The sequence below is a fragment of the Platalea leucorodia genome, assembly GCF_965183815.1.
Source record: "Platalea leucorodia genome assembly, chromosome: 22".
Classification (NCBI taxonomy): Eukaryota; Metazoa; Chordata; class Aves; order Pelecaniformes; family Threskiornithidae; genus Platalea; species Platalea leucorodia.
In genome coordinates this window covers 667,700-695,570 of record NC_138844.1, presented here as the reverse complement: position 1 = coordinate 695,570, position 27,871 = coordinate 667,700, and the positions used below count along the sequence as shown (strand labels likewise).

Genomic DNA, 27,871 nt, shown 5'->3' with positions numbered 1-27,871 from the left:
CAGCTGTATGAAATTTAACAAGAGCAAGTGCTGGATTCTCCACCTGGGACAGGGCAATCCTGGTTAAATGTACAAATTGGGGAATGAGAGGCTGGAGAGCAGCCCCTCAGAGAGAGATCTGGGGATTGGGGTTGATGGCAAGTTGAATGAGTCAACAGTGTGCCCTGGCAGCCAAAAGAGCCAACCGTGTCTTGGGGTGCATTAAGCCCTGCCTAGCTAGGTGGTTGAGGGAGGTGATTGTCCCCCTCTGTACTGCACTGGTGCGGCCCCACCTCGAGTACTCTGTGCAGTTTTGGGCACCTCAATATAAGAAGGACATCAGACTATGAGAGTGTGTCCAGAGGAGGGTGGCCAAGATGGTGAAAGGCCTTGTTGTGGTGCAGCACAGAGAAGGTGTCGTGGTTTAACCCCAGCTAGCAACTAAGCACCACACAGCTGCTTGCTCACTCCCCCCCACTGGTGGGATGGGGGAGAGAATTGGAAGATTAAAAGGGAGAAAACTCTAGGGCTGAGGTGAGAACAGTTTAATAATTAAAGTAAAATTAAATAGAACAGTTTAATAGGTGAAGCAAAAGCTGTGCACGCAAAGAAAGCAAAACAAGGAATTCATTCACTGCTTCCCATCGGCAGGCAGGGGTTCAGCCATCCCCAGGAAAGCAGGGCTCCATTACGCATAACGGTTACTTGGGAAGACAAACACCATCATGCCGAATGTCCCCTCCCCTTCCTTCTTCTTCCCTCAGCTTATATACTGAGCATGACATCATATGGTATGGAATAGCCCTTTTGCGGTTTGGGCCAGCTGTCCTGGTTGTGCTCGTCCCAGCTTCTTGTGCACCTGGCAGAGCATGGGAAGCTGAAAAGTCCTTGACTTAGTGTAAGCACTGCTTAGCAACTACTTAGCAGCAACTTAGCACTACTTAGCAAGAACCAAAACATCAGTGTGTTATCGACATTGTTCTCATCCTACACCCAAAACACAACAATCTACCAGCTACTCGGAAGAAAATTAACTCTATCCCAGCTCAAACCAGGAGAGGCCTCAAGGGGAAGACTTAAGAAGGAGTGGCTGAGGTCACTTGGTTTGTTCAGCATGGAGAAGGCTGAGGGGTAACCTCGTCGCCCAGTGGTGACCTCATCACAGTCCACAAGTTCCTCAAGGCAGGCAGCAGAGGGGGAGGTGCCAATCTCCTCTCTCTGGTGACCCGCGATAGGACACGAGGAAATGGAATGAAGCTGTATCACGGGAAGATCAGACTGGGAATTAGGAAAAGGTTCTTTACTGAGAGGGTGGTCAGTGACTCTAAGAGTGTCCCAAGGGAAGTGGCCAGGGCACGAAGGCTGTCAAAGTGCAAGGAGTGTCTGGACGATGCTCTTAGTCATAGAAGCGGGGAGCAGATGGCATGGGCGGGAGAGGGAGAGGCAGGGGCAGGGGGAGGCTGTCGGGTAGCGGGTCGGGCCGCAGCGTCGGGAGCAGGCGCGGCTCAGCCCCGAGGAGGGCAGGCGGGGCATTGCCCCGGGCGCGGGGCTTGGGCGGGAGAGAGGGGGGTGGCGGCTGGGGCTGTGCCGGGGCGGCGGGGCGGCGGGTGAAGGTCCTCGGGCCGTGGGCGCGCCCTGCCCGGCTGCCTGCACTCTCCGTCCGCAGGGGTGTGGGCGCAGCTGAGGCTGGTGGAGGCCGGCGGAGGGCTGCGAGCGCCCGGGGACTCCGTGCTCCTCTCCTGCCGCGGGTACGGCCTCACCTTCTGGAGCTATCCAGTGCGGTGGTACCGTCAGGCACCCGGTGGCACACTCGAGTGGGTGTCCTACATCAGCAACTACGAGGGTAGTACCAAGAATTACGGGGCAGCAGTGGAGGGTCGAGCCACAGTGTCCCGGGACAATTCCCAGTCTGAGTCGTCTCTTTCCCTGCGTGCCCTGCACCCCCGGGACTCTGCCCGCTACTTCTGTGCCATTCCCACGGCGACAGGAAATCCAGCCGAGCTTGAACAGAAAGGTGCTGGGGCCTGGCCCAGGGTGCACAATCTGCAGGGCAGGCGAGTGCTGGGGCAGCTCAGGACTGTTCCCAAGGAGTCAGGTGCCATCACTGCACACCGCAGGTGGTCCTGGCCTGTCTGCAGGAGCTCCTTTGCCAGCACTTCTAATTTCCATCTCCTGAGTCCCAAATGCAGAGTTTTATTCTGTGGAGGTGGTTCTATGTGTTTCTGTCACCCAACCAGGCTGGCCACTCTGCCTGCCTGCAGCCCCTCTCTGCCTTCCCGTGGCCCTCTTCTTCCCTGGGGCACCAAAAAAGCTTCATCAACGCCAAAGTCTGCTCCCATGGCCCCCCTCGTAGGCCGTTTCCTGGTGCCAGTGAGAGCAAAGCAGTGGGGGACCAGCCCTGCTTTTGTTTCAGGTGCATTTCAGTGTGATGAGATCCAAGCGACGAGGTCTGCAGTGTGGTGGCGAGCAGGGAATACCGGGACCTTACGATGCACTTACAGCTCCAACGCCTCCTATATTTATGTGGCCTGGTATCAGCAGCGTCCCGGTGGGCCCCTGCAGTACTTGCTGCAGAGCAAGGGCCGGGGAGGCTCCTACAGCCACACAGCCCCTTTTGCCCGCAAGAGGTTTTCCTGCCAGGCTGACAAGAGCTCTGGGACACTGACCATCACTGGGCTGGAGCTGGGGGACAGTGCGCTCTGCTACTGCACCCTGCAGGGACCACAGTGAGGGACACCTGCGGGGTGCCCCAACAACATCAGCTTCCTCCTCTCCTGCTCTCCCCTGGTGCATGTTCACGGGGGTCACAGCCCATCTCAGGGGCGAGTCAGCAAGTTGACCGTGCCTGGGGTCAGGGAGAAGGGGTCTCATTGTGGCTGGGTGCTGTCAGTGGTCGAGAGATGTGGGAAACCTGAGCAGAGCAGCTGCGTGGGCGGAGAGGAGCTGGGGAGAGGTGAGCAGGAACGGCTCTGGCCATGTGGGGTCACGTATGCACGAGGCCATTGCCCATCCCAGCTAGAGTGGACAGGCATGGTGGAGGCGTATGAGGGTGCCACACAGGAGAGGTTAGCATGGTCTTGCAGCCCTGTTTCACAGAATGGTTGAGGTTGGAAGGGACCCCTGGATGTCACCTGGTGCAACATCCCTGCACAAGCAAGGCCACCTAGAGCCGGTTGCCCAGGGCTGTGTCCAGACAGCTTTGGAATATCTCCAAGTGTGGAGACTCCACAAGCTGCGTGGTCAACCTGCACCAGTGCTTGCTCTCTCGCACCCTGAAGAAGTTTTTTCTGACGCTCAGAGGGACCCTCCTGTGTTTTGTTTGTGGCCATTGCCCCTTGTCCTGTCACGGGGCACCACTGAGAAGAGCCTGGCCCAGTGTCATGGTTGAACCCCAGCCAGCAACTAAGCGCCATGCAGCCGCTCACTCAGTCCCCCCTGGTGGGAAGGGGGAGAGAATCGGAAGAGTAAAAGGGAGAAAAGTTGTGGGTTGAGACAAAGACAGTTTAACAGGTAAAGCAAAAGGCGCACACACAAGCAAAGCAAAACAAGGAATTCATTCACTACTTCCCATTGGCAGGCAGGTGTTCAGCCATCTCCAGGAAAGCAGGGCTCCATCACACGTAACCGTTTCTTGGGAAGCCAAACACCGTCACTCCATATGTCCCCCCCTTCCTTCTTCTTCCCCCAGCTTTATGTAGTGAGCATGATGTCATACGGTATGGAGTAGCCCTTTGGCCAGTCTGGGTCAGCTGTCAGCTGCCTATGCTCCCTCACAGCTTCTTGTGCACCCAGCAGAGCGTGGGAAGCTGAAGAGTCCTTGACCAGTGTAAACACTGCTTAGCAACAAGTAAAACATCAGTGTGTTATCAACATTATTCTCATATGCAATCCAAACCACAGCACTCTACCAGCTACTCGGAAGAAAATTAACTCCATCCCAGCTGAAACCAAGACACCCAGTCTTCTTTGCACCTTCTCTTCAGGTATTTCTGTACATTTATGAGATCCTCCACGACCCTTCGTTTCTCCAGGGTAAACGGTCCCACCTTTCACAGCTTTTTTTACAGGAGAAATGCTCCAGACCTTTCGTCATCTTCGTGGCCCTTTGCTGGATTCTCCCAAGTATGTCAGCCTGAGCTATCGCTGCCTGTTTGTCCCTGTGTCCCGGGGTCACAGGTGCCCTTTCTCAGGTGCAGACAGAGGCCTGAGGCCCCACGGTAGGGAAGGTCTCGTAGTCTCTCACACTTACCTGCCACATCTCTGGTGTCCCCATCAGCGACAGCAGCTACGCTTGGGACTGGATCCGGCAGGCTCCTGGCAGAGAGCTGCAGCAGATAGCGTTGCAGTATCCTTTCACGGGACTCCAGCACATTGCTTCATCCTTGCAGACGCGAGTCCCCAGCTCTGCAGACCCCTCCAGGAACCAGCTGTCACTGGAGGTGCTCTCGCCCACAGCTGCAGACAGGGCCACCTATTTCTGCAGCACCAGCGAGCTGGGAAAGGGCACCGTGCTTGAAACACAGTCAGGGCCAGCGCAGAATTGGAAGGAGGTGGGTTAAATCCAGCCAGGTCATTTGTGGTAGGCTGCAAGAAGGCTTCTCAAGACTAGACTGGGCTGGCTTTTCCCAGAAACAGGCACAGAGGTGCTGCAGCAGCAGCAGTAGCAGCAGCAGCAGAGTCTCCCTCCAGCATGCACCAAATCATGAACATGTTGCTAACCTTCTTCTTCCTTCTCCGTCTCTCTTCCGGTTGTTTTTGGAAGAAGCAAAGCGAGCACTGAAGAACTCAAATGTGAACATGGAAAGCTAGAGCTGAATAGAGTTTTGAAACCTGATGTTGTTGAGGGAGCCTCAGAGCAGTGCCACAGCAGGGGCTGAGCTGCAGAGTGTCTTTTCCCCTGGACATGATGAACAGTCTCTTTGTTGTGTTGTTAGTGTTGGCTCCATGTGCATATATGCTCATGTGTGTGCAATGAGATCCAGCATGGAATGTTGTAGGGGAATCCCAACAAGAAGGATGTGGAGGGTGGCCGGGGCCACAACTCCAGCCCTCCATGGGCTTGGAGCCATAGGGAACCCGGCATGTCTTACCATGCTGGGGCAGCTGCAAGTGTCCCTGTGCACCGTAGGCCACCCCGGCCCTGCACCCCCCTGGTGCTTTTCCCATCCTCAAGCCTCCAGTTTCAGTGGGCTCCTCTACCCTCTGCAACTCCCCTTCCCACGCCTGTCCTGGATCCCCTCCCCAAGGGTCCAGGGTGGGACACCCAGGAAAAGCGAGGGGAGGGGAAGGATTCAGACAGTCTGTGGAGGGCCAGTGTGGAGTGGGAGGTGTTCCCCTAACTGGTGGTCCCAGTCAAGATGGTGACACTGTGTCAGTGCTCAGTAGGTGTCTCATCCTGTGGCTGCAAAGGCCCTAGGGGGAGCTCTGGGCTCCTGCTGAGCAGGATGAGCAAAGGGAAAGGAGTGTCCCTGCACTGCTGAGCAGCCCCAACAGCCTGGTCCCCGCCGAGTCCTGTGCACATGAGTTTTGGTAGATAAGTTGGGAGGCTTGAGCCTGCACATTGATCCCAGACCTTCATCACCAAGGACAAGCCAGATCTCACCTGCCCAGAGCCCTGTAGGGCCTTTTCTGCTTGGAGGGTGTGGGAGGCTCTTGCCAAGGAAGAAGCAGGTGGAGAAGTGTCAACACGAGGGAGGAAATGGAGGAGTAGGGTGGTGGGCTGGAGTGGAGGGAGCAGGGTGGGGAGCACATCTCCAGTGGAGTGTCCTGTCCAAGTGGAGCTGGGCTCATGGGAGACCCATCCAGGAGCAGCATCTCAGCAGCACCAAGGGACAGGGGGCCACTGGGAGGACAACCTGCCACCCCCAGGGCCAGGTCCACAGTCCCAGCAGCACCCTGCTGTCCTTCCTCAGAGGAAGGTTGCGGGTGGCTCTAGAGCCACACATCACCATTTGCCCACCAGAGGCTTTCCTGCCAAGCGAGCGCTCTGTTATTGCACCCTGCAGGGTGAAAGGCACTCAGGAGTGCGCCAACAGCTTCAACTTCTTCCTCTCCTCCAGCCCCTGCCTCTCGCCCTCACTGTTGTCATAGACTGAGGGAGTGACTAGGAGGGACGAGGACTGCCTGCAGTGACAGAGGCACAGCCAGGGGAGATGTGGGCAGAGCTGTTCTGCAGGCAGAGTGAAGGTGGCGAGAGGCGAGCCAGAGCGCGCCTGGCCATGTGGACTGCCCTGTGCTGGGGGTTATTGCCCATCGCAGGTAAGTGCAAGGAAGGGGTGATGCCCCTGCTCAGGAAGTGTGCATGGCCCTGTGCTTTACACAGGTCTATGGAGCTGTGGTGACAGCTTGCAGCCTGACCTGCCTCTGGCCGGACCTCCGCACCCATCCCTGCAGAGCACAGTGGGAACAGCCCTCCTCCTCTTCTAACCATGAGTTAGACACCTCCATCTAGCCTGCCTCCTCTGTGGTGTGGGAACAGGCAGGGCACCTACCTGCTACTCCCACCTCTTGGGACCTAATGCTTTGCCCTTGGACTGGCACTCCGCTCATGGGGCACTGCAAGCCATGTTGCAAAGACCAGGTTGAGGATGGCAGCATAGGGCCCAAGCCCCACTTGCCTGTGAGTGGTCCCGTGCTCATTTAGAGCAGTTTCAGGGACAGGAGAGTCAAAGGGATTTGTCCCCCATGGTGCAAACCCTTCCTGCTTTGAATGGGAAAATCAGAAAAAGTTCATTGTCTGAGAGGGAAAAGGAGGGAGGGGAACATGGTGTCTCCCTCCTTGTGAGCCCCGACTCCTGGTACCAGCTCTATTTTCCTGCCCATCTTTGTCAGCTGGATTCAAAGAGAAGGATTTAGTCCTCCCACTAGTCCAGTGCCATCACAGTGCCCTGACCAGCGCTGCGCTGACCTTTGCTGAATCTTGGACTGATCACAGCTTATTTTTGCTGTCTGCAGCAGTCACTGGCCAGGTGGCCTTGGAGCAACACGTCAGGAAACTGGCCGTGCGAGAGGGAGACGGAGTCACCTTCCAGTGCAGCATGAGTGGAGACAGCATGAGCAGCTACTCTATGTTCTGGTACCGGCAGGGACCACATGGCTCTCTGGATTGGATTTGCCAAGGGGATTATGCCTATGGAGAAGGTTTCCAGGATCGCTTTAAGGGATCAGTGGAGAGCTCCCAGAACAGATTCATGCTGCAGATCCAGGCAGCAAAGCAAGGGGATGAAGCAGTGTATTACTGTGGTGCTAGGCTCACCCTGGAGCGGCTCAGCAGCAGAGTGGACCAAAAACCGACTGACAGAGAATACAGATCTCTCAGCATCTCTTTCTAGCAGCTGCTAATGAGAGGTTGGTGTCACGCAACGGCAGGTGCAGGAAAGAGACCTTTGCATGCTTGCAGTAGAAGGTGGTGAAGGGAAGTGTGGTTGAAGGGCTGAGAGCACTTCTGATGCAGGAGGATCTACTGTGGGAACTTCAGAGGCTGTGTGGTGAAGTGCAGGTTAGTGCACGTTGCCTGGGCTCCTGTCCTGCATGGCCCAGTTTTTGCTCCCTGGCTTGGCTGTAGAGCTCTGGGATCCTGGCGATGCAGCGCGGTATCTCACAGGAGTGCTGTAGTGGATGGAGCCAGGCTGTTTAGGAAAGACAGGGGGCAGATCAGCATGACTGACATTGTGGTGGGTGGGTGCTACAGGTCACCTGATCAGGAAGAAGAAGTAGACCAGGGGTGGTGGGTTGACCTTGGCTGGCCACCAGGTGCCCACCAAGCCACTCCCTCAGTTCCCCTCCTCAACTGGACAGGGGGAAAAAATACAATGAAAAGCTCATAGGTTGAGGAAAGGACAGGGAGATGAGCCACCAGAGTCAAAACCAACTTGGCTTAGGGAAATTAATTAAATTTGTTGCCAATCAAATCAGAGTACGAGAATGAGAAATCAGAACAAATCTAAAACACCTTCCCACCCCCCTTTCCTTCTTCCCACACTCAACTTCACCCCCAGCTTCTCGACCTCCTCCCCCTGAGCTGTGCAGGGGGACGGGGAATGGGGGTTGCAGTCAGTTCATTGCACGTTGTATCTCCCACTCCTTCCTTCTCATGCTGTTCCCCTTCTCCAGTGTAGGGTCCTTCCCATGGGACAGAGTTCTTCATGAACTTCTCCAATGCAGGTCCTTCCTGTGGGCTGCAGTTCTTCCCAAACTCCTCCAGCATGGGTCCTTTCCATGGGCTGCAGTCCTTCAGGAACAGACTGCTCCAGCATGGATCCCTTGCGAGGCACAGGTCCTACCAGAAATTCAGCTCCAGCATGGGCTCCTCTCCCCAGGACTGCCGTTCCTGCCTGGAGCCTGTTCCAGCGTGAGCTCTCCACAGGGTCACAGCTTCCTTCAGGACACATCCACCTACTCCTGAGTGGGGTCCTCCATGTGCTGCAGGGTGGATATCTGCTCCACCGTGGACCTCCATGGGCTGCAGGGGGACAACGTGTGTCACCATGGTCTTCACCATGGGCTGCAGGGGAATCTGTGCTCCGCTGCCTGGAGCTCCTCTCCCCCTCTCCTTCCTCACTGACAGCGTACGCCAGGTGAATTTCTTGAGTGGTACAGCGGTGAAGAGCAGCTCGAGCTGGGTGCCTCTGGAGGGTGACCCCGAACAAAGAGGTCCCTGGGCAATTAGACCCTTACAGTCTAAGTTCCCCTCCTGTGATGCGACGGTTGGGTCCAATAGTAATATTTGGGTCTGGGGTCTTCTTGTTCCTCATTGGATCCTTTCCCTGTCTCCAGGCAGGACATTCCTTTTCTTGTCTTGAAGAGTTGCTGCTTCTGCCAACAACACCCTCTCCTTCCTCACTCACAGTCAGCTTGGGTTTGTGAAGTGGAAACCGTGCTTGACCAAATTTCAAGCCTTCTGCAATAAGACGATGAGTCTTGGTGGATGAGGAGCGAGTGGATGTTGTGTATTCTGAATTTAGTTCTGCTTTCAGCACTGACCTCCCTGGAAACATCAGAGACAAAGCTACTGATTCTGGACTAGATAAGTGGGCTGTGACATGTTCCTTGCTCCAGCCTTTCTCCCTGGACTCTGGGACCTGGGATTCCTGAAGGCCACTCTTGCCAGTAAAGACCGTGGGGAATAAGGCATTCAGGACCTCAGGCGTTTTCCATGTCCTGTGTCACCAGGTCCCCACCCTATTCAGCAGTGGACCTGCATTTTGCCTTGCCTTGCTTATCCATGCAGGCCTCCTGGCAATTGTAGCTGCTCGTTGGGATGGACTGCTCTTGAGCTCAGCACTGGTGAGACTGTGGACTACTGCGTCCAGTCCTGGGCTCCCCAGCACAGGAAAGACGTGGACACACCAGAGCAAATGCAATGAAAGGCCATGAAGATGAGGAAGGCAGCATCTGACATACAAGGAGAGCCTGAGAGAACTGGGTTTGTTTAGCGTGGAGAAGGAAATGCTAGGGGGGGATTTGTCAGTGTGTGTAGATACCTGAGGCGGTGTAGCCTCCATTCTTGGAGGTATTCAAAACTGAACAGCACAAGGTTGTGGGCAGCCTGCCGTCCCTAACCCCGCTAAGCAGCTCAGTCCCACACCGCTGCTCGCTTAGTCAACCACAGTGGGATGCGGGGAGAGAATCGGAAGGGTAAAAGTGAGAAGACTTTTGTGTTGTGATAGAGGGAGTTTAATAAGCAAAGCAAAAGCTGCATGCAGAAACCAAGGAAAATAAGGAATTCATTCCCGACATCCACATGGCAGGCAGATGTTTGGGCATTTCCAGGAAAGCAGGGCTTCATCACGCATAGTGGTTACTTGGGAAAGACAAATGTCCTAACTCCCAATATCCCCATGTGCTCCTTATTTCCCCCAGGTTTATTGCTTCACATGGCTTCATGTGGTATGGAATATCCCTTTGGCCAGTTGTGGTGAGCTGTACAAGAAGGCCTTGATGCTGTGTGAGCACTGTTCAGCAACAGCTAAAACATTGGTGTGATATCAACACGGTCTTGGTCACAAAACATCGCAGCTGCCCATACAGGCTTCCATGAAGCAAATTAACTCCATCCCAAGCAGACCCAGTACACCTACTCAACAGCATTTGACCCTGCTTTGAGCAGGAGGGTTAAAATAGGTCTTTTCCAGAGGTCCATGACAGCCTCAACAAAATAGGTCTTTTCCAGAGGTCCATGACAGCCTCAGCTCTTCTGCCATTCTGGGAGAAAAGCTGGCTCCTCTTCTGCTCCACTTTCTTATGCCCTTTCTGGGGAGCCTGAAAGGACAGCATCAGTCCTGATGGCCAGCCAGAGCTTTGAAGAGACAGCTGTGGGAGCTGGAAATGCCTTGGGAGTACTCTTGCGTCCTTGGGTTTCTGACTGGGGGGAAGACCTCTAGTCTTTCCTCCTGACCTCCTGCACGGCCAACATGCCGCCATGGACCCCCTGCAATCCTCTGGCAGTGGCCTTTGGCGGTGGTTCAATTCCCTGCCCTCCACGCTGTCCAAGAACTCTGCCTCCAGCAGCAAGTTGTGGCCCACAGTTGGCTTCTCAGGCTCCAGGGAGCAGGCAGTCAGCCGGTCAAATGGGGATGCATGTTATTGCCCATCCTTCTGAAGCCAGGGTCTGGATTTGTGTACGTGGTTGTACAAGCTCGTCACATGCATACGTAGCTGTATCTGCAACTTTACACAAGAACACCACACCATAAGGTCTAACAGAAGACCACACACCATAAATACAGCAGACACCAGAAATACAGCAAACATTACCATGCTGAATTGCTCTGCCCGGTCCTCTGTGTGCTACTGTTTTACCCACGCACATTACTTGTGTATCACTGGCATATTTCTCTCCTGAGTTCCAGCTTTGAAACTTGTAGCCAGAAGAGGAAAGTGATTTTTCCTCAGCACTCCTGTAAAAAGCTGTTTCTGGCAGTCATCAGGGCCCTAGCTCTGAAAGGCAACATGCTCACTGCAATACCACTTGCTTAGAAGAACGAACACGTCCTGAGACTGTGAGCTTTTACCTCAGGGTCAATGTGACCTGATGACCCAACCAAAGCCAGCTCTTCCCGACTCAGAACACCCCATACTGACGATAAAACAACAGAAGATTTCGCCTTCAATGAAACCTGGCATGTAACCACAGCCAGAACTGCAATCAATGCAAATCCAGGATATAGCCTTTACGTAGTAAAGTCTGAGTTTCACTTTTCCCGTTTACCATGGCACATATCACCTGCAAAGTCGCCAATGTGCCTGTGAGTCTTTCACAGAATCCCAGGAAGGATGAAGTTGGAAGGCACCTCAGGAGGGCATCTGGTCCATCCTGCCTGCTCAAGCAGGGCCAGCTGGAGCCAGGTGCCCAGGACCATGCCCAGGCAGCTTTGGAATATCTGCAAGCCTGGAGACTCCACAGCCTCTGTGGGCAACCTGGGACAGTGCTCGGTCACCCTGACAGTGAAAAAGTGTTTCCTGAAGTTTAGATGGATCCTGCCGTGTTTCTGTTGGTGTGCCTGGCCTCTTGACTTGTCACTGAGCACCACAGAAATGAGCCTGGGCCTGCCTTCTTTGCACCCTCCCTTCATATGGTTTTATATGTCAATGAAATCCCCCGCGAGCCTTGTTCCTTGGCTGATGCCATCCAGCTGTTAACCTAACTGCCAGGTCCACCTCTAAACCATGTCCCTAAGCACCCCATCCACATGTTTTTTGAATACTTCCAGGGACCGTGATTGCACCACTTCCCTGGGCAGGATGTTCAAATGCCCAACCACTCTCTCCATGAAGAATTTTTTCCTAATATCTAATCTAAATCTCCCCTTGCACAACTTGAGGCTGTTTCCTCTCGTCCTGTTGCTTGCTACCTGGGAGAAGAGACCAGCCCCCACCTCGCTACAACGTCCATTCAGGTAGCTGTAGAGAGCAATAAGGTCTCCCCTCAGCATCCTCTTCTCCAAACTAAACAACCCCAGCTCCCTCAGCCTCTCCTCGTAAGACTTGTGCTCTAGACCCTTCACCAGCTTTGTTGCCCTTCTCTGGCCACGCTCCAGCACCTCAATGTCCTTCTTGGAGTGAGGGGCCCAAAACTGAACACAGTATTCGAGGTGTGGCCTCACCAGTGCCGAGTACAGGGGGACGATCACTGCCCCGGTCCTGCTGGCCACACTATTCTTGATACAAGCCAGGATGCCATTGTCCCTCTTGGCCGCCTGAGAACACAGGAGTTGGAGGGGAGCATTGGCAGGCCTCGGGAGAGTCCAGGCATCACTACGCACCACGGGCTGATCCCAGCAGTGCTGCAGACAGGTCCTTTTGCCCACCTCTCCTCCCCTCCTTAGCAGGCCCATGGACAGGCTTCACCTCTAATCGGGGGTGTTTCCTGTAACGTTTCCCGTCTCCACCCCCCCACCCCACCCGACAGGTTGCTATGCTGGCTGCAGTGAAGCCCTGGGTGAACAGTCCTGCTCTGCTTGGAGTCCTGTTTCAGGGCTTTCTGTGCTTCTCCCACTTCTCCCCCCTCCCTTTTCATGGACACAAGCGCTTGTCACAGGCCAGTTTGGTACCAAGGTCACAGCACATCAGCAGGAACAAGGGCAAGGAGAAGGACAGCGGGACAATACTCTTTGAGAGGTCCCTGTGTTTCCTGGGGTGGTGCGGGGCTGTGCTAGGGGCAGAAAAGGGGGTCTCGCCACTCCCAGCTTGGCAAGGACAAAGGGAAACTGTCTCTCATGCAAGATCTACCCTCCTCCCATGGGGAGGCGAGAAAAAGCTGTAGAGAACTGCTAATGTAAAACAACAAGATGTCTCAAACAGCCTGGTGCTAAAACCACAATGCAGAGTGACGGTCGCTAGGACCCAGGACCGGACAGTACCCTGGAGTGAGGGTGAGGGAGGGAGTCCTGTGGAGAGAGGACTGCCTTGCCTCGGCCCCATTCCCCATGGTCTGTGAAGCGTCTTATTCCCCCCCACACCTACTGCCTGGGGGACAGTCCTGGTATCGCTCCTCTTGGTCTGACTGGTCGCTGATGTAATGTTCCAATTAGCAAAACTACTAACCACTTGTGCCTTGGGAAAGGAATTTGGGAGGGAGCTAAAAGATAACAAACTGTGTAAAACTAACGGCTCTAACCTTGAAGAAGAGCTAACAAGGAGACAAAAGTGAACATCTTGGCACCAAAGACTGGACAGTGGCCAGAGAAGATAAAACTGCAGAAAGTAGGTGAAAGGTAAAGGTGGCGAGGGGAGATCACGACCACCGACTCAATTCAGGACCGAAAAGACTTGCCCCCCCACACCTGAAAGGAGCATGCGTGCTAATTTACATAGCAAGCGAGGCTAATTTAAATACAGTAAACCAATAGTGTACGAAGTGTTAATCACTAACCAATAAGTGTAAATTTAGGCGGGTTTATACTAATCATGTAGCCTGATAAATGTGCTGTAGTTTGTGTGTGTGTGTACCAGTACTCGTGTGTGTACCGGTACTTGTGTTTACGTTCGTGCTCATGCTCGTGTGTGCGTGATTTGTGGAATTATTATCACCGAGCACCCTGCGCAGAATCAACATCTCTATAAGAACCTTCACTTCTCCTCACTCTTTTTCTTCCCTCACCGAATACCCCTGTTGGCAGGACCAACGCTGGATCCAGGACTGGTGATTCTCTTTTCTCTCTCTCTCTCTCTCTCTTTTTAACTTTTCCTAAGGTGATTAAGCTGTTAAAGTTGTTAAATTGAAGTAAAGTACTGCATAGCCTACCTTGACTTTCTGTAAAACCGCATAGCTGGGGTGAATATAACTGAGAGGGTTGGCGGGTATCGAATATTTGTACCCAATATTTGTCTCTATAGAAGCTTTCTATTAAAGCTGGTGTTTGTGTACGGACCTTGAGTGTTGGCCCACCTTAATCCACACTGAGAGGATTTGCGAATCTTTGTCACTCCTCTCCCCTCCTCCCCAGGTGGGACGTGACAAAAGCTCACGGTCTTCAGGGGGATGGAGGGAGGGAAATGGGGTTTCTCCTTTTCCGGGAACCCTGGATTCTGGTGCCAGGGCTGTTCTTGGGCCAGACTCAGCAATTCTTGTTTCATAGCAGCTGGTTGCCTACTTTGACCTAAGGAGGCTGTGCACTGTTATTTAGGCCATGTGCTCTGGCATGTACCCATGCCAGCCCAGCATCCCGTGGTCCACACGCTGGCCAATGCTGCTAAGGCAGCTGTTTGCAGTCTGACCTCTGCAGATGCCAATGTGTGGGTTTGCTGTGCCACCGGTGGACTGACCAGCTGTGAGCGGGCTGTCAGAGTTTGACTGTCCAGAGGATGTAGGGTTCCCTCTCCCAATCCTAGCACTCCAGCCACCTCTCACTTCATGCAATGTTTTGCATGCTCTGAGTGAACTGCTAGGTGTAATTCTTAGCTGTTTGGAGGATATGAGGAATTATGGACACTTATGGGCACAATCCCAGGAAGGCTGATATTGGTTTCCTTTTCAGGACTTTCCCATGTGAGCTTGGCAGCCATAGCATGATCAGCCACTACAGATGGCTTACGAATGCTCTCACTCTGGGCACTATGTGCACTCTCCCACAACACATTGTACGGTGTATTGTACCCCACAATACAATGCCTAATTTTATCAACATTTAAGCAGGGCCTAGAAAAACGCCTACGGCATGTCCTCAGTTGGGTAGCTCTGTCCTGAGCAATGATGCAGAAGAGTCTCGTCCTTCTTCCACGTCCAGTTTCACGTTATCTTACAGAGTGAGTGAGAGGTGAGACAGTAGCAACAGTTTTATTCACCACCTGATACAGCAACGTCACTGTTACCCAGCACTGGAGCTGTAGTAGAAGAGAAGAACATCGAACGGGGCTGACGCCACATGGGTGGCAACTCCAGGCTCCACTATCATTTGACGGCTGAGTTCATCCTGTGACAGGGGAATGTGCAGCACAGAGCACTGCAGAAAGTCCTGAGCTATGTGCAGCCCAATACATGCCTGTGCCCACTCAGGTCAACTTAGGAGGCGGATCACCAGCTCCTTCCTGGAAAACAGTCTTCTGGTCAGGACCACTAGAAGCACCCAAATCGCTTGGACTTTGGCTACCGTGTTTCCCGCTCCCATCATTTCCACTTGACCTGTTGCCATGAGCCGGTTGGAGTGAAGTGATGGGCAAACATCCCTGCTGGGTTTCAGGCATGTTTAAGGGTGACAAGATCCAGCTGAGGAGGTCTGCCAGGCAGGGGTGAGTAGGGCACGTACTGAACCTGTGGTGTGCTTCCAGGTCCGTCTTCTGCTGTATTCCTGTGGCCTGGTACTGGCAGTGTCCCCTTGGGCCCACAGGGCACATGTTTGTCAGCCTCCTGCAGCCACCTAGGCCCTGTCACCCACAAGACGTTTTCCAAAATGCCATCCATAACTGCTGTATGCTAGTGTCGTGGTTTAACGCCAGCTGGCAACTAAGCACCACACAGCTGCTCAGTCACGCCCCCCCCCCCCCCCCCGGTAGGATGGGGGAGAGACTCGGAAGAGTAAAAGTAAGAAAACTCATGGGTTGAGATAAACACAGTTTAATAGGGAAAGCAAAAGCCGCACATGCAAGCACAGCATTCTCATACTAAATCCAAAACACAGCTCTATACCGGCTACTAAGAAGAAAATTGACTCTATCCCAGCTGAAACCAGGACAGCTGGGCATCACCACACTGGAGCTGAAGTACACCTTCTAGTGTCCTGGCAGGAACGGCAGGAAACGACACCCAAGGGTGCCCTGGCAATGCCAGCCACTTTATCTTTAGCACACCTTGGCTTTTGAGTTCAGGGTAGTCTCAAGACAGAACAGCGCCAAGGGTGTGATGGGGCTGTTTCTGGGGCATAGAGTAGGGTGATGGTGGGCCAGGCAGGGGTGACAGGGGAAAAGACAGAGTGGATGTAGGGAATGCCATGGGAAGGTGAGATGAAGCTGTTCTGGCTATGTGGACTCTTGCGTCCCTGGGGTTTTTCCCATCCTAGATAAGCAGGATGAGGAGACCCGTCTCCTGAGGACCTGCACATGTCCCTGCAGCCCCAGTACTTCCCTACAAGCATGTCCCACTGCCCACCTCTGCTCTTTCTTCAGCGTGGAATGGACAGTGGACGCAGCCCAGTGGCACTGGTCCCCAGCAGGACAGCCCTGCAGCCCTGCAGGAAACAAGGGCAAAAACAGTCTGCAAGAGACGGAGGGAGTACCTGGGGTTGGGGATTGGAGGGACAGGGATCTCTGTGGCACACAAAGCCGGGGAAGGTGGTACGAGAGGGGTCATTTCCACACTTTGTCCCTTGTCCCCGAAGGCAGGTGGTGGGAGTTGCCTGCTTCCGTTTACCCTGCTATGCCCAGGGTATTGTGTTTTCACAGAATGGTTGAAGTTGGAAGGGACCTCCAGAGGTCACCTGGTGCAACATCCCTGCTCAAGCAGAGCCGGTTGCCCAGGGCCACGTCCAGGCAGCTTTGGAATATCTCCAAGCATGGAGACTCCACAAGCTCCGTGGGCAAGCAGCGCCAGTGCTTGCTCACTCTCACACTGAAAAAGTGTTTTCTGATGTTAGATGGAGCCTCCTGTGTTTCAGTTTGTTGCCATTGCCTCTTGTCCTGTCACTGGGGACCACTGCAAAGAGCCTGGCCCTGTCTTCTTTGCACCCTCTGTTTATCTATTTCTGTATGTTGATGAGATTCCCCCCCGAGCCTTCTTTTCTCCAGGGTAAATGGTCACAGCTCTCTCAGCCTTTCCTAATAGGAGAGATGCTCCAAACACTTAGTCGTCTTCGTGGCCCTTTGCTGGAGTCTCTCCACTATGTTCATGTCTCTCTTGTAGTTGGGAGCCCAAGGCTGGACTCAGTACTCCAGGTGTGACCTCAGCAGTGCTGAATAGGTGGGAAGGATCACCTACCGCAAACTACTTGCAACGCGCCTTCCGGTGCCACCCAGGATGCCACTGGCTGCCTCCGCCACTCCAGTGAGTTAACCTTGGGTGGCGGCCCAATGCCCATCAAGCTGCTCTCTCACTCCCCTTCCTCAATTGGACACGAGGAGAAAATAAGATAAAAAAGCGCCTGTGACAAAATAGACAGGTAGATTGCTTACCAATCACAGGCAAAGAAGAACAGGGGGGGAATTAACATATTGCCAATTTAAATTCGAGTAGGATAATGAGAAATGATGACAAAATTAACAACCCCCCACCACCACCCTGGGCCCCCCTCTTCTTCCCTGGCTCAACTTTACTCCTTCATCCCTGAGACTTCTACCTGCTCCCTGCCCCAGGCAGTGCAGGGAGATGAGGAAGAGGGATTGCGGTCAGTTCCTGACACTGGCTCTGCCACTCCTTCCTCCTCACGCTTTTCCCCTGCTTCAGTGTGGGTCGTCTCCTTGTAGTATGGTCCTTCTGGAAAAGACTGCTACAGTGTGGGTGCAACGGTTCCTGCCAGAAAACTTGCTCCTGTCTAGGCTTCTCTCCATGGGCTGCAGCTCCTGCCAGGAGCCTGCTCCGGCATGGGATCTTCATGGGCTGCAGGTTCCTTCAGGTCATCTCCATTTCCTGCAACACTGGGTCCTCCGTGGGCTGCAGTGCAGATATCTCCTATAGCATGGTTGTCTGTGAGCTGCACGGACACAGCCTGCTTCACCACAGTCTTCTCCATGCGCTACTGACAACTGGTTGCTTCCTCCAGGCTCTGTTGTCATGATTAGCTGGCGGAGTTCATCCTGCCACAAGGGATGGCCTAGCACAGGCATGAAGGTCAGGTGATACGGGCAGTACAGTAGGGCACAAAACATGGCTACACTGACTCCAGAGCACTTGTGATGTGGATCCCTAGGTCTCTGATGGGCAAGACTCCTCCTGTTAGCACCACTACGCTCTGCCCCTTGACCCACATACCGTTGACCATTTTTCACCAATACTGTAATTTGCAGGCTGCCTGCAGAAGCTGCCAGCCCTGAGAGTGAGAAAGCCTCTACCCATCATTGCCCAATTGATTTCCTTCCCCTCCACTGTCTCCAGGAACCCTGCCTCCAGCAACAAGCTGTGGCCAGCAGTGGGTGTCTCAGGCTCCAGGAAGCAGCCAGTCAACCAGTCAAATGGGGATGCATGTTATTCTCATTCCTTGTGAAGCCGGGCTCTGAGTTTGTGTACGGAGCAGTACAACCCTGTCACATGCATATGTAGCTGTGTCTGCAACTTCACAGAAGAACCATAAGATCTAACAGAAGATCAAACAACATCAATACAGCAGATGCCAGAAATACAGCTAACATAACCGTGCTGCATAGGTCCCCGCAGTCCTCTGTGTGCTACTGTTTTACCTGCCCATATTACTTTTGTATCACTTGCATGTTTCTCTCTTGAGTTCCAGCTTTGGAACTTGTAGCCAAAAGAGGAAAGTGTGTTTTTTCCTCAATGCTCCTGTAAAAAGCTGTTTCTGGAAGTCATCCTCCCTGGAAGGGGAGTAGCAAAGTCCAAGTTTCAGTTTTCCCCTTTGCCCTGCCACGTATCACCTACAAAGTCGTGAATGTGCCTGGTAGTCACCCTCAGCGTGAAAAAATGTTTCCTGATTTTTCAGAAGCAGCCTCCTGTGTTTCAATTTGACTGCACTGCCTCTTGACCCATCGTTGGCCACAACTAAAAAGAGCCTGGCCCTGCCTTCTTTGTACCCTCTCTTCAGGTATTTCTAAGCATTGATGAGATCCCCCCTCAGCCTTCCTTTTTCCATGGTAAACCATACTAGCTCTCTCTCTCCAGTCCCATAATCAGCTTTGTGGCCCTTCACTGGACTCTCTCCAGTACGTTCATGTCTCCCTTGTACTGGAGAGCCAGGACGTGGAGCCGGTACTACACATGTGAGCTCTCCAGTGTTGAAGAGGGAGGGAAGGATGACCTCCCTCAGCCTGCTGGCAACACATGTCCTGGTGTGGCCCAAGATGCCATTAGCTGCCTTTGACTCAAGGGCACATTCCTGGGTGATGCTCAGGTTGTTGTCCACCAGAACCTTCAGGTCCTTTATGGCTGAGTAGCCCCCAGCCTTCCATGGTGCCTTGGGTTGTTCCTTCTCAGGTGAAGGACTTTGTCCTTCCTCTTGTTGGACTGCGTGAGGTTCCTGTCAGCCCATTTCTCCAGCCTGTCGAGGTCCCTCTGGATGGCAGCACAACCCTCTGGTATATCAGCCACTCCACCCAGGCTGGTGTCATCTGCACATTTGGCGAGAGTGCACTGTGTCCCATCGTCCAGATCATTAAGGAAGATGTCGAACAGGACTGGAGCCAGTATTGACCCCTGGGGTACACCGCTAGTGGCCGGCCTCCAACTAGGCTGTGTGCCACTGATCACCACCATCTGGTCCCAGGCATTTGGACAGTTTTTGATCCACCTCGCTGTCTGCTCATCCAGGCCAGACTTGTTTAGCTTCTCTAGGAGAAGCTTACGAAGACAGGACAGCTTCTCTAGGCGGATCTTACAGAAGACAGTCTTGAAAGGGTTCCTGAAGTCACAGTAGCCAATATCACCATCTACAAAGCCAGACATTCCATCGCGGAAGTTGGTTGTCATGTTGGTCATGTGTGAATTCCCCTAGGTGAATCCTGATGACATTCTTGTCCTTCTGATCTGAATCTGAATTCTCTCAGTGCCAGGAGGCACACAAGGCGCGAACATCGTTCTTCCACTTCAATCGGTCTGCGGCTGCATGCCGTGCTGCTTCCCAAGAGTTCCAGCCTGCACCATTCCTCTCAACCTCCACCATCCGACGCCAGGTCGTTTTTGGGCGACCCCGCTTTCTTCTTCCCTCTGGAGTCCACCCAAGGGCCACAGCGCAGTCTTCTGTCGGTTTTTTCCTCAGGACATGACCGATCCAGTTCCATCTCCTCCTCCTCACTTCATTACTGATTTTCTCCATCCCTGTTTTTTTTGACAGTTGATGCTCGTCATTTCTGCAACTTTTTATTTTTTTTCCGGGAGGAGGTAGTTGGCCTCCTGCCCAACCCCCATGACTTGGAGGGCCAGTGGTTTTTCTGTCAGGGTGGCCTTCCCTTAGGCTGCGTTGGTTCGCGGCACCTTCTTCAATTTTATCCGGTGCACCCTCCAGAGAGGGATCCCCTATCCACCACCCAGGGGACGCGCCTTCTAGCCGTGCAGCCCCAGCCGAAGGATTCTTGTCCTTCACCTGCCTGGAAATGGTTCTGAGGATTAGTTGCACCATCACCTTCACAGGGCAGCCTGGCAGTCAGAAGGTCTTTTCTGTACAGAGCAATCAATACTAGTATAGTGGCAAGGGAAACGAATAATGGGCATGAGAACAGGCCTAGAACGGCAGCGGTGTTGGAGGTAAAACCACCAGAGATGTCCCACCACGTAGCAACAGCAGTGCTAGCTGCTCATTCAGTAGGCTGACTACCTCTACTTGATTGCATTGTTCATCAGAGTCCAGCAAGGACAGTATTTCATGGTCCAAATCTGCAGTAAACTGCAGAAGATTGTTTAGGAAGCCTCCAGTTCCCAATATTGGGAGGAAGGTCCATAATTGCTTAATTAATTGGTTGCACTATCGTATTTTTCATGGTTTGATTTGTATTTAATGGCTGTTATTCTACTTTTATTCCCAGTAAAGGTTCTATTTTTCTATTGTTATTACTAGTCTCTTTCTAAGTAATGGTTCTCTTGTGGTCACAGCAGGTCACTGTGTGTAATATAGTGTCATGGTTTAACCCTAGCCAGCAACTAAGCACCACAGAGCCACTCGCTCATTCCCCGTGCCCCGGTGGGCTGGGGGAGAGACTTGGAAGAATAAAAGTGAGAAAACTCGTGGGTTGAGATAAGAGCAGTTTAATAACTGAAATAAAGTAAAAGAGTAGTAGTAGTAATAATAAGAATAGCAGAATCTACAAAGCAAATGATGCCCAATGCAATTGCTCACCACCTGCCGACTGATGTCCAGCCAGTTCCCGAGCAGTGGTCACTGCCCCCCAGCCAACTCCCCCCAGCTTCTATACCGAGCATGACGTCATATGGTATGGGACAGCCCGTTGGCCTGTCTGGGTCAGCTGTCCTGCCTGTGCTCCCTCCCAGCTTCTTGTGCCCCTGGCAGAGCATGGGAAGCTGAAAAGTCCTTGACTTAGTGTAAGCACTAGAATCATAGAATCATAGAATACCAGGTTGGAAGGGACCTCAAGGATCATCTGGTCCAGCATTTCTAGGCAAGAGCCCAGTCTAGACGAGATGGCCCAGCACCCTGTCCAGCTGAGTCTTAAACGTGTTCAGTGTAGCGGAGTCAACCACTTCCCTGGGGAGATTATTCCAATGGCTGACTGTTCTCATTGTGGAAAATTTTCCCCTCATGTCCAATCAGAATCTCCCTGGGAGTAACTGGTACCCATTACCCCTTGTCCTCACCATGTGACTCCTTGGAAAAAGGGAGTCTCCATCTTCTCCGTAACTACCCTTTAAGTACTGGTACATGGTGATGTGCTTAGCAACAACTAAATCGTCAGAGTGTTATCAACGTTATTCTCATCCTAAATCCAACACACAGCACTATACCAGTGACTAGGAAGAAAACTAATTCTACCCCAGCTGAAACCAGGACAGTATCCAGCCCTTGTTCTATACCATCTGCGTCATGCCCAGGTCCAACACTTTCCAATATATTCCAATTAATCACCACCACTTTTCCTGTCTTTTCACATGTACATACAGATATCATTGCCTTAGTGTATGGGCCATCCCTCTAAAACATCCACTGAGTTCATTCAGTCCATGACTTTGGGCTCCACCTGTCATAACAGTCCTTCAGGGCAGGAGAGATGGTGTGTGGTGTTGGGCTGTTGCATGCTGAAGCCAGTTCTGATTCCATTATCGCTGCACTTGTCCGGTTCTACCATTGCTGCACTTTGCTCAGTTTCATCAAAGTTCCTTCTTCATTAATCTGGGTGATTCTTACTGTAATACCATTGATATGGCATATCGACACCATAGAAGTCATTATAGAATCGTAAAATCATAGAATCATAGTATCATTAAAGTTGGAAATGACCTCTGAGATCACTGAGTCCAAACGTTAACCTATCACTGCCAAGTCCACCATTAAACCATGTCCTCAAGCACCACGTCGATCCGTCCTTTAAATACCTCCAGGGATGGAGACTCAACCACTTCCCTGGGCAGCCTGTTCCAATGTCTGACCACCCTTTTGTTGAAGAAGTTTTTCCTAATATCCAACCTAAACTTCCCCTGGCACAGCTTGAGGCCCTTTCCTTTTGTCCTATCCCTTGTTACTAGGGAAAAGAGACCAATCCCCACCTTGCTACAACCTCCTTTCAGGCAGTTCTACAGAGCAATAAGATCTCCCCACAGCATCCTCTTCTCCAAACTAAACAACCCCAGCTCCCTCAGCCTCTCCTCATAAGACTTGTGCTCTAGACCCTTCACCCGCTTCGTTGCCCTTCTCTGGCCACGGTCCAGCACCTCAATGTCCTTCTTGGAGTGAGGGGCCCAAAACTGAACACAGTACTCAAGGTGTGGCCTCACCAGTGCCCAGTACAGGGGGACGATCACTGCCCCAGTCCTGCTGGCCACACTATTCCTGCTACAAGCCAGGATGCCATTGTCCCTCTTAGCCACCTGAGCACACTGCTGGCTCATGTTCAGGCACTGTCAGCCAACACCCCCAGGTCCTTTTCTGCCAGGCAGCTCTCCAGCCGCTCCTCCCCAAGCCTGTGGCGTTGCATGGGGTTGTTGTGACCGAAGTGCAGGACCTGGCACTGAGCCTTGTTGAATCTCATACAGTTGGCCCCGGCCCATTGATCCAGCCTGTCCAGGTCCCTCTGCAGGGCCTTTCTACCCTCCAGCACATCAACACTTCCACCCAACTTGGTGTCATCTGCAAACTTACTGAGAGTGCACTCAATGCCCCCATCCAGATCATCAACGAAGATGCTGAACAGGACCGGCCCCAACACTGAGCCCTGGGGAACACCACGCGTGACCAGCTGCCAACTGGATTTGACTCCATTCACCACCACTCTCTGGGCTCGGCCATCCAGCCAGTTTTTAAGTCAGCGCAGAGTGCACCCTTCCACGCTGTGAGCAGCCAGCTTCTCCAGGAGAATGCTGTGGGAGACAGTGTCAAAGGCCTTACTAAAGTCCAAGTAGACAACATCCATAGCCTTCCCCTCATCCACTAAGCGGGTCACCTTGTCATAGAAGGAGACCAGGTTAGTGAAGCAGGACCTGCCTTTCATAAACCCATGCTTGCTGAGCCTGATCCCCTGGTTGTCCCACACGTGCTGCATAATGGCACATAATGGCATAATGATTTGTTCCAGTTGTTCCTCAGGTAAGAGGAGCTCCAGTCCCATTGTCACCTTCTTGGCCCTCACTGGCCTCTCTCCTGTATGCCCAAGTCTCTCCTGTACTGGGGAGCAGAGAAGTGGAGCTAGTACTGCAGGTGTGACCTCAGCAGTGGTGAGCAGAGGGGAAGGATCGGGGGACCTGCGGGCAATACTTTGTCTAATGCAGCCCAGGATACCATGGACCTTCTCTGCCACAAGGGCACATTCCTGGTCAAGCTGTGGTCCACCAGAACCCTTGGGTGCTTTTGTGAGAACGCGATTTCCAGCTGGGTGGCTCCCAGCCTGCCCTGGTGCATGGGGGTGTTGCTCCCCAGGTGCAGGGCTTTGCTGTTGCCCTCGTTGAAGGGCAGGCCGTTCCTGTCAGCCCATGTCTGCAGGCTGTGGAGGTGCCTGTGGGGGGCAGCCCAGGGCTCGGCGTGTCTTGGTCGCCGCGGGCAGGGGACGGGAGAGAGGCCAGGGCGGGCTGGGGGTGCGGGGCACGGGGAGGGTCCTGCGAGGGGCCGCTGCGGGCCGACAGCCCGGCCCTGGCGCTGGCGCTGGCGTATAGCGCTGGGGCTGGGCGAGAAGCCGGGAGAGCGTGGGAGCCGCGCTGGGAGCCAGGCGCCAGGAGCCTTGGGGTGGCGGGGCGCCGCGCTCCTGCTCTGCCCACGCCCCTGGCCCGCGTCCCTCCCCGCGCCCGCCCTTCTCCTGGCCCGGAGGGGCCGCGGCCCCGGGGGGCCGGGCCGGGTGGGTTGGGGGCGGGCAGAGACGTCGGCACCGCCCCGGCGAGGGGGCGAGGCGGCGGGGCGGGCAGGGGCAGGAGCAGGGGCAGGAGCAGGGGCAGGAGCAGGGGCAGGATGAGGCTGAGGCTGGGTGCGGAGCGCGGGTCCGCCGGGCTCCTGTGCGGCTGGGGCCGGGCCCTTGGGCCCCGTCCGTCCCCGGCGCGGCAGGGCGTGATGGCGCCCGGGCTGGGGCCGTGGCTCCTGGCCTTGTCCTTGGCCGCGGGGCCGGCAGGTGAGAGGCGGGCGGGGAGGGCAGCGAGGCCGGGGCTGGGCCCGGGGCTGGGGCTGCCCGCGGGCGGCCCTGCCCGTGCCGGGGCCGCGGGGCTGCGGCTGCTCCCGCGGCGGGCGCGCTGTCGCCTGGCGCTCGCCTTCCTGAGCGGGGGAGCGGGGAGCGGGTGGCGTGGGCGGGAGGGGGAGAGGGAGAGGCAGGGGCAGGGGCAGGGTCCGGGGCAGGGGGAGGCTGTCGGGCAGCGGGTCGGGCCGCAGTGTCGGGAGCAGGCGCGGCTCAGCCCCGAGGAGGGCAGGCGGGGCACTGCCCCGGGCGCGGGGCTTTGGCGGGAGAGAGGGGGGTGGCGGCTGGGGCTGTGCCGGGGCGGGGGGCGGCGGGGCGGCGGGTGAAGGTCCTCGGGCCGTGGGCGCGCCCTGCCCGGCTGCCTGCGCTCTCCGTCCGCAGGGGTGTGGGCGCAGCTGAGGCTGGTGGAGGCCGGCGGAGGGCTGCGAGCGCCCGGGGACTCCGTGCTTCTCTCCTGCCGCGGGTACGGCTTCAACTTCGAGAGGTATGCATTCTGGTGGTACCGTCAGGCACCCGGTGGCACACTCGAGTGGGTGTCCTACATCAGCAGCTACGAGGGTAGTACCAAGAATTACGGGGCAGCAGTGGAGGGTCGAGCCACGGTGTCCCGGGACAATTCCCAGTTCAAGTCGTCTCTGTCCCTGCGTGCCCTGCGCCCCCGGGACTCTGCCCGCTACTTCTGTGCCGCTCGCACGGAGACAGGAAATCCAGCTGAGCTTGAACAGAAAGGTGCTGGGGCCCAGCTCAGGGTGCATGAGATGTGGGGAAGGTGAATGTTGCCAGGGACGAGGAGGGGGCAATCTCAGGGCTGTTCCCAAGGAGTCAGGTGCCACCCCTGTGCACCGCAGGTGTTCCTGGCCTTCACTGCACACTTTGGGAATTCTAATTTATTGCCACTTAAATTAGAGCAGAATTGTGAGTAACAACAAAAATGCCTCCTTAAAACACCTTGCCCCCCCGAATCCCGGCCGCTTCCCAGGCTCAACTTCAGTCCTTCATTCCTGACTTCTCTCCCTCCTGTCCCCAAAGTGTGTGGGGGGAATGGGGTGTGGGGTCAGTCCACAACACATCATCTCTCCTGCTCCTTCCTCCCTCCCATGGTTTGCAGTCCTTCGCCAATGGCTCCAGGGTGGCTCCTTCCCAAGGGCCGTAGTCCTTTAGAGTAAACCTGCTCCAGCCTGGGCTCTCCACAGGCCCCAGTTCCAGTCAGGGCATATTCACATGCTCTGGCATGGGATCTTGCACAGGCTGCAGGGAAATCCCTGTTCCACTGTGGTCTCTCCCGCGGGCTGCAGGCCAGTCTCTGCCCTGGCACCTGGAGGGTCTCTCAGTCCTTCACTGACTTGGTGTTTGCAGGATCATTTCTCACACTTCCTTTCCTCACTTCCCACACTGCTGCCCCCTCTTTGGACCAGTCTTAGATACGTTGTCCCATAGGCAATGCCATCTTCCCTGCTGGGCTCAGCTTATGCCAGCGACGGGTCTGCTGCCGAGCTGGCTGGAACAGGCTGTGTCGGGCATGAGGCAGTCCCTGGCCTCATCACAGAGGCCATCGCTGCAGCGCCCGGCTACCAAAACCTTGCAGTGGAAGCCCAGTGCAGGAGGGTCACAGCCCATCTCTGTGCCCAAAGGCTCTTGCAACCCTGTTTTCACAGAATGGTTTAGGGTTGAAGGAACCTCCAGAGGTCACCTGGTGCAACGCCCCTGCTCAAGCAGGGCCCCCTACAGCTGGTTGATCAGTGCCATGCCCAGGCAGCTTTGGAATACCTCCAAGCATAGAGACTCCACAACCTCTGTGCACAACCTGTGCCAGTGTTGAGTCACCCTGACAGTGCAAAAGTGTTTCCTGATGTTGAGAGGGACCCTCCTGTGGTTTAGTTTGTGCCCATTGCCCCTTGTGCTGTCACTTGGGAACCACTGGGAACAGCCTGGCCCCGTCCTCTTTGCAGCCTCTCTTCAGGTATTTCTGTACATTTGAGATCCCCTGACGAGCCTTCATTTCTCTGGCGTAAACAATCCCAGCTCCCAGCCTTTTTTAATAGGAGAGCTGCTGCAGTCCCTTTGGCATCTTGGTGGCCCTCTGCCAGACTCTCCCAAGTTGGTCCATGTCTCTGTTGTCCTGTGGAGCCCGGAACCAGTCGCAATACTGCAGGTGGAGCCTCACCGGTGTTGAGTAGCGTGGAAGCATGACCTCCCTTGCCCTGCTGGCAACGCTCCTCCTGGTGCCACCCAGGATACCATTACCTGCCTTTGCCATTCTGGTGGGTTAACCTTGGGTGGCAGCCAGATGCCCACCAAGCTGCTCTCTCACTCCCCTTTCGCAATGGACAAGGGGAGAAAATAAGATGAACATGCTTATGAGTCAAAATAAAGACAGGTAGGCTGCTTACCAATCCCAGGCACAGCAGGCTTTGGGAAAATGAATGTATTGCCTGTAAAAACTAGAGTAGGCTAAGGAGAAGCAATGACAAGATTAAGAACACCTTCCCCCAGCCACCTCTTATGCCCAGGCTCTACTTCGCTCCTTCATCCCTGAGTCTTCTACCTCCTCCGCAGCCCAAACAGTGCAGGGAGTTGGGGAATGTGGGTTGGGGTCAGTTCATAACACTTGTTCTCTGCCACTCCTTTCTCCTCCCATTTTGCCCCTGCTCTGGGGCAAGGTTGTGGGCAGCCTGCCGTCCCTAACCCCGCTAAGCAGCTCAGTCCCACACCGCTACTCGCTTAGTCAACCACAGTGGGACGCGGGGAGAGAATCGGAAGGGTAAAAGTGAGAAGACTTTTGTGTTGCGATAGAGAGAGTTTAATAAGCAAAGCAAAAGCTGCATGCAGAAACCAAGGAAAATAAGGAATTCATTCCCGACGTCCACGCGGCAGGCAGGTGTTTAGGCATTTCCAGGAAAGCAGGGCTTCATCACGCATAGTGGTTATTTGGGAAAGACAAATGTCCTAACTCCCAATATCCCCGTGTGCTCCTTATTTCCCCCAGGTTTATTGCTTCACATGGCTTCATGTGGTATGGAATATCCCTTTGGCCAGTTGTGGTGAGCTGTACAAGAAGGTCTTGATGCTGTGTGAGCACTGTTCAGCAACAGCTAAAACATTGGTGTGATATCAACACGGTTTTGGTCACAAAACATCGCAGCTGCCCATACAGGCTTCCATGAAGCAAATTAACTCCATCCCAAGCAGACCCTGTACACCTACTCCAGTTGGCCCTGCTTCGATCAGAAGGGTTACACTAGGTCTTTTCCAGAGGTCCATGAGAGCCTCAGCTCTTCTGCCATTCTGGGAGAAAAGCTGGCTCCTCTTCTGCTCGACTTTCTTATGCCCTTTCTGGGGAGCCTGAAAGGACAGCATCAGGCCTGATGGCCAGCCAGAGCTTTGAAGAGACAGCTGTGGGAACTGGAAATGCCTTGGGAGTACTCTTGTGTCCTTGGGTTTCTGACTGGGGGGAAGACCTCTAGTCTTTCCTCCTGAC

At 54.3% G+C, this 27,871-nt stretch overlaps 1 gene segment (V, D, J or C); it reads left to right on the top strand.

Moving 5' to 3' along the window:
• The first annotated feature begins 24,210 nt into the window (after positions 1–24,210).
• On the top strand, positions 24,211–27,533 carry LOC309599821 (Ig heavy chain V region C3-like). The segment is given in 3 exons: positions 24,211–24,333; positions 24,775–24,877; positions 27,380–27,533.
• The last annotated feature ends 338 nt before the right edge of the window (positions 27,534–27,871 follow it).